The sequence below is a fragment of the Callospermophilus lateralis genome, chromosome 14 (genome assembly GCF_048772815.1).
Source record: "Callospermophilus lateralis isolate mCalLat2 chromosome 14, mCalLat2.hap1, whole genome shotgun sequence".
NCBI classification, from domain to species: Eukaryota; Metazoa; Chordata; class Mammalia; order Rodentia; family Sciuridae; genus Callospermophilus; species Callospermophilus lateralis.
The window spans coordinates 83,161,727-83,168,386 of NC_135318.1; the positions used below are offsets into that span (position 1 = coordinate 83,161,727).

At 46.8% G+C, this 6,660-nt stretch overlaps 1 pseudogene; it reads left to right on the plus strand.

The window, feature by feature from the left end:
* The first annotated feature begins 5,544 nt into the window (after positions 1–5,544).
* LOC143380035 (developmental pluripotency-associated protein 2 pseudogene) lies at positions 5,545–6,429 on the plus strand (annotated as a pseudogene).
* Positions 6,430–6,660: the final 231 nt, after the last annotated feature.

The following is a 6,660-nucleotide window of genomic DNA, read 5'->3' on the forward strand; positions in this document are numbered from 1 at the left end:
CAAGACACTCTAACCATTTCAAGCAGCAGTTTTTTTGAAATCCATGAAATCACAGTCTAAGTCACAGCTTTCAAAGCCTGGGATCTGAGCATGACAAGGGCCCCTGATCCCCGGTAGCCACAGCTCCTCTGAGTGAAGGAGGAGCCTATGGATTCCAGCAGTGGCCCAGGAGCTCCTCAGGGACACTGACACCCAAACTATAGCACAGACAATAATGTGCACATAACTGTTGTGATTTCCACATGCAGCAAATAAAACAGAAAACGTGCTGAGGTGTGGATCAGTGGTTAAGTGCCCCTGGGACCAATCTCTGGTACCAACAGCAACAGCAATATCAGCTCACTGTGCAGGTTTATCCTTGAACCCTCCTCCTCCCCAGGCATCCCACAACAGGTGCCAGCACTTCCTCTCTGCGGTGACTTTGCCTAGGCAGGACCCACAATAGTTCTACCTACTCATCCTCTGAGGGCTCCCAATCTTACCTTACCTCCTCTGGTGGCAAGTTATCATCTGCTTTTGACACATGTCCAAAAGTTTCCTGAGTCCTGATACACTCCCAGGTGAACTTCTCTGAGCCATCTAGTAAGGAGCAGGAGACCATCATGGCAGTAGTTTTGAATCTAGAGTTTCCTGGCTTCTGCAGGCAGGTGGGGTCAGCACAAGCTGCAGCCTCAGGAGCTCAGGAGTGTGGCTGCTCTTAACAGGGGCCATGCTTGCCAGCCTTGCACAGACCCAGAAAACTATGCTCACATCTTGGACTCAGATCACTCCTCTGTCCCCATTAAGGGTTATGCTCAGACATCTGCTAACCTCAAGTAATATGTCAGTTGTCCCTGTTACCATGGCTTCACTGGGAAGGCAGTGCCTCTTCTTTGTGCCATTTGAGGACAGTCTAGCATCTTTCCCTCTGGCATTATCATATGTGTAAAATCAATGAGGTTACAGGGGTCAAGTGATGCCATAAGGAAAGGTAAGGCTCTTGGAACCCTGGGACACTGTGTGTGTGTTAAGTGGAGCCTCTGTATCTCCTGAAGTCCAATCTTAATGTACAACTTCTATTTTAATATAAGCAGAGGTGGGCCCAGCTGGTGCTGCCCTGTGCTGGGTCCCACACTCCCCTGTGGTGAGCAGCTCAGTCACTCAGTCACTCAGTGCCCAGGGCATGGTGCCAGGGCTCAGGGATGCCTCAGAGCTGCTTTTATAACAGTCAATAGTCTTTCTTCCTCCCTCTCTCTTTCCTTCCTTTCTTCCTTCCTTCCTCCTTTTCTTCCCTCCCTCGCTCCACCCCTCCCACTCCCTTCCTCCCTCTCTTCCTTCCTTCCTTCCTTCCTTCCTTCCTTCTTTCTTTCTTTCCTAGGGATTGCCTGCTTTTCTCTAGTGCTCTGCAGGTCTCTGCTGTGACTGTTTATTGTCAGAGGCACACACACTGTCCTCATCTAGTACAAACCGGTCTTCCCCTAGCAATGTGCTGGGCCCCATGGCCACACAGCAGGGCTCCTGGGTCACAGCACAAGCCTGCTACAGATGGTTCTGAATGTTTGAGGCCTGAGATTCTGTGGATTCCAGGAGACTAAAAGTTCAGCCAGAGGTCTGTGGCAGGTAGCGTCTGCTGTGTGACTGGGCCCTGTAGCTAGTCCCTGTATCTGTCTGAACAGAGACACTTGGCTATACCATACTCTGTTTCTGAGCTTTGCAGGCACAGCTGGTACTTGAAGCCTCTCCCACCCCAGCAGAGTAGAACCAGGTCACTGCATGACATTGTCATCTATACCATCTGCCACTTTTCAAGCTAGAAAAACATTGTAGCAGATACATTCCCCTTTCCTTTCAATAGATGTACATATAGGGTCCTTTACAAGTTTTCCCTGGTGGTTAAAGTTGCTCATTTAGTAAAGCTCAGAAATGTGGATAACCTCATGTTGCTTGGACATACTGATCAGGGCTCTGGGGAGCTCTGCCTTGGGTGGGACCCAGAGGGAGCCATGGCATCCCCCAGTCAGCTCCTCTGTGCCCTGTTACACTGGCTCCCAGGTGAGTGACCATGGGATGGCTCTACACACCTATGAAAACTCTGTCATTGTAGTTGGGTCCTGTGTCCTTGCATCTCTGATTACCAAGCCCAGTGATTCAAGCTCAGGGTGCTGCTGGGTACTGGCTCTACTGTGGAGACTGGGGTATGACCCAGACTACACAGGTGACCTTTATGTTCTCTTTCCATTTCAGGTACCACAGGAGAAATTGTGCTGACACAGACTCCAGCCTCTGTGGCTTTGTCTCCAGGGAAAAAAGCCACCCTCATGTGCAGGGCCAGTCAATGTGTTGGCAGCTCCTTCTCCTGGTACCATCAGAAGCCTGGGCAGCCTCCCAGATGCCTCATCTAGGGTGCATCCAGCAGGGCCGGTGGCATCCCATCCCAATTCAGTGGCAGTGGGTTAGAGACAGCCTTTACCCTCCCATCACAGCCAGGAGCCTGTGGAGGCTTCAGTGTGTGACTATCTGCAATGTCACACAGATTACCATAGTGCTTCAGCCCCCAACAGAAACCTCACAGTCCCCTCTGCCACCCTCCCCCTGGGGTAGAGTGGCTTCCCCCAGTCAGATCCTTTGCATTTTTCTCTTCCCACTGCACCTGGAAAGTTTGTGTGAGAGGGGAAACCAAGGTTCATTCAGGTCTGAAAGTTTCATGGTCTCCTAAACCCTCTTTGCTTCCCTGGAAGAAATGTGAGTGATTAGAGAGGACAGGGACACTTGGTGTTATTTCTCTATTTACCAGGTGAGGATGGAGTCTCAGGGAGAGCCACAATATCCTAAGCACAGGCAGTTAAAGGTAAATCCCTAAGTGTGGTCTGTTTCTGAGGCATTTATATCCTCCTCATTTTAACCTCAACAGTATGTGGTTAAATCTATCCAAGCACAGACACTGTCAACAATGATTCCAGAAATTGCTCCCAAGTCCTGCTCACATTGAAGCCAGGATAAGACGGGGAATCTCCCACATTCTGACCCTGGGATGTGGATGCAACCACAGCTTTTTTGCTTTGTGTCCAGCACATCGAGAATGTCTCTGCTATTCCTGCTTCTCCACCTATAAAGGGCACAGAGTTCCAATGGGAAGTGGGGATTTGTGGAAAGGCAGGCTTTTGGCCTGTGGACCTGGAGTTGCACCTGTTACCCTCTCTTGGGCTAAGAGACCTGGAGACCTGGACTGGGAATGCACCATGATCTATCTCCTCTGAGGTTTGTGGCCTCATGGACTGAGATCCAAACAGAGATGGGCAAGGCAATGCTATTGACAACCTGTTTAAGACAGATTATCAGGACTTGGAAGAAACATAATGGTGGATTAGGGACAGTTCCTTTTTGAAAGAGGTATGGCCAGAGATTTAAAAATGGGTCAGAATTTAAAATAAGTAATTTTCAAATAAATGTTCATTTAAAGGTCATTACTGAACAAGGACTGCCAATAGTTAGCATGAACAAACATATAGACTTTAGGTAGTCATCTACTATCCCATTTAGCTTCATGAACCAATGTCATAGAAGTCCCCCTGTAGACTCATAATATCAGTCCCTTTTCAACCAGTTCATGTGAACACTTGAAAGTATCCAACTGACTAAGAGGGCTGGACACTGCTGACCTCCATTATTATATCCATACCATGAGACCAGACTGACACCCAACATCCACTTGAACACAGTGGACCTGACCAACACTGGAAGGCAGAAAAGGTTCTCATCTGTGATTTTGGGTTCAGTCCTGTGTCAGCCAGAAACATGTGGAGATATCCTGAGAGCTTTAATGGGTGCTATAATTCTTACATAATACACCATTCAACCAAGCAACTCATTTACAGAAAAATAATCAACCTAGTGCACTTGACCATGATATTATCATAAATTCAGGTGCAGTGGTGTTAACAGAAGATAAACCCACACAAATCAAGCTATGCTGGCCCTGGGCCCCGTGGAGTTGATTTCCTGTCCTGCCTGGTGTGGAGAAGGCTCAGAGGCACTGACCCTGTGTGGTTCTGTTTCTCTCTGACATCGGATATTAGTTCTTCAGAATTGTGGGGTCATCCCCACCCTCTCTATTGTGCCTATGAAGCACCTTGGAAACTTCTATGTGCTCAACTTTTGCTTTTCTGGTCAAAATTTCTGGACCCAAAGTTTGTCATGGTTACTCTTCCGTTAAACTAAGTGAAATGATGAACACATTGTCGTCAGATCCCATAGGACAAGGGAATAATTATGAAGAAAGGATTCCATTCTTAAAGTTAGGATTATGGATCCTGGTGATCAATAGCTAATAGAAATCTATCTACATATTTTAAGAAAATAGCTGAAAAATGTATTGGTTGTAGAAGAGCATCAGAAACTTTTCTCCTGATGACATTGCCACTGTGACAACTTCTAGGACAGTTGAGCAGTTGTCAACATGGAGCTTCAGGTGATGCAGGAGGTGGCCAGCCCAGGTCCAGGCAGCATCATGAGGCACAGGGTATATGACCTGCTCAGAGAGACAGGGAGACATGACCTCCAGCCAAGGCCTCCTGGTCAGCCTGAGGCTGAGAATCATGGGGTCCATTCCCTTCATTCCCCTCACTGTGATGTCATAGTGTCACCTGAATATGACAGAAGCCATCCTGGCTCTTTAAGCAAAGGGATAATTATAGACCAGGATCAGGGGGCAGGAGGAGCATGTTCAGTCTACTTGCAGCCCTAACCCCCTCATCCCTGGGCCCTGTGTGTGCTGAGGTCAGGCACAGCCCACATTGTGTGGCAGATGAGAGAATGGTCACTCAGGAGGGTCCATGTAGACAAGATGGAAAGGGGTTGACCAGGAGCCAAACCTGGACTGCAAAGATGAACAGACATAAAGGAGCCCAAGGCCATATCCCTGACATACACAGAGATGGTTAGTGCAGAATAAAGGAGAGAAGGCCCCATGAGGACTTGGCATCCTGCCACTTTTTCCATCCCTCACCTTAGAAAATGCCCACAGGAGAAACCCAGCCTGATGTTGAGGACTCAGCCATATCAACCAACCTCGCAGCTCATGGCAACTCCCAAAGCCCAGTCAGGTCCTCTTCCCTAGGGCAGCCCCTCTGCCAGGGCCACACCATAGTCCTGGGGTCAGTCAAGTTTAAGATGTCAAAGTGGGAACAGAAAACAGGTGGACTTCAGAGCAGCTAAAAGATCTAATGTGTCTCAGAAATTGCAGGTCTTACTTTTATTTCTTCTATGGCTTCTGATTGTGACAAACTTGATGGTAAAGTGATTATTTTATGTTTTTTATTCTATACTTAATGCATTAATTTTGATGGTCTACTAGGGCCTACTACACCATAAGTGATAGTGGAAGTTTATTTTTTTAAACTGAATATAATGTATGAATTTCAGCTTTGGTACTAAGTATTAAACCTCTAAATCTAGACATAGCAAAACCTATGTACTACTGTTGTAGTTAAAGCTTCATCCTGGAGGAGCACACAGCATAGCTGTCCTGAGCCCTGCTGCCTTTGCTGTCTCCCGGTGTTCCTAGAAATGTCAGGCACAAATGACAGGGTCACTGAGAAGAACTTCCTTGAGGAGCAATTCGATGAGAAAAATGTGATTTTAACACTGGTTCCAGTTACAGTGGAACAAGAATATCCAATAGAAACAAGTGTTTCTTCAAGTGCAAAAATCAAACAGGAAGTCTGCCTTCCTGAAACAAAACCTAATTATAAAATACAACCCCTTCCCTTGCTGACCATTTTGCATCCAATTAATAAGGTTTCTCAGGATACTTTGCAAAACTGGTGCCAACAATTTAATTTGAGTACTGATGGCCAGAAAATAGAGGTTTATTTGAGGCTACAGAAGCATGCATATCCTGAACAAAAATATGATATTCCTGAAACATCTCAGGAGGCCAGATTGAAGCCAGTTTCCAGGAAATGGAAGGCAGTGGCCAATGCTGCAGGGCTTCAGGAAAGTCATAATAAGGTTAAAAGAGAGGAAGAGACTAACATGATTGAAGTGGTAAATTCAACTCAGGAGTCCATATTGGCATCTTAGGCAAGGATCGCTGCCAGAGCCAATCAGCGCAAGGCTGTGAATTCGTGTCCCATCCCTACTTCTGTGTAGGCCTTTTTGCTACAAACCTCTGGTGTCAGGTGGTGTGTGGTCCACTGCCAATTTCTTTCTGCAGAAACAGCAGGCTGGGTTCGCCTGCAGTTCCATGCCGGTCAGACTTGGGTCCCTGACACTCCCAAGAGGATGATTTCCCTCTTCCTGTTACCGGCCTGTATTTTTCCACCCTCGGGACTAGAAGATAATATGTTATGCCCTGAATGTGTAAAAAGGAATAAGAAGATGGTGAAAGGATTAATTATAACAAAAGAGAAAAAGCAATGCACTGTAGGAGACCAAAAGGTGCCACCTTAAGCAATGTTGAAGTACTATTTTGATCTGAAGGCAATTGAGAAGTAACAGACAAAGAGTTTTATGCTTTCCAACCATTGGCCCCAAAACATGACATAAATTTGCAAATATTCCTCTTCCCTCCCAGGACAAGTGGAGGAGAGCCCATAGGTAAATCATCACACAGCCTGATGAATGCTGGGCTGGTTTCTGACCATCTTTCATTTTCAGTGTCTCCTGATCATTTGTGTCAGA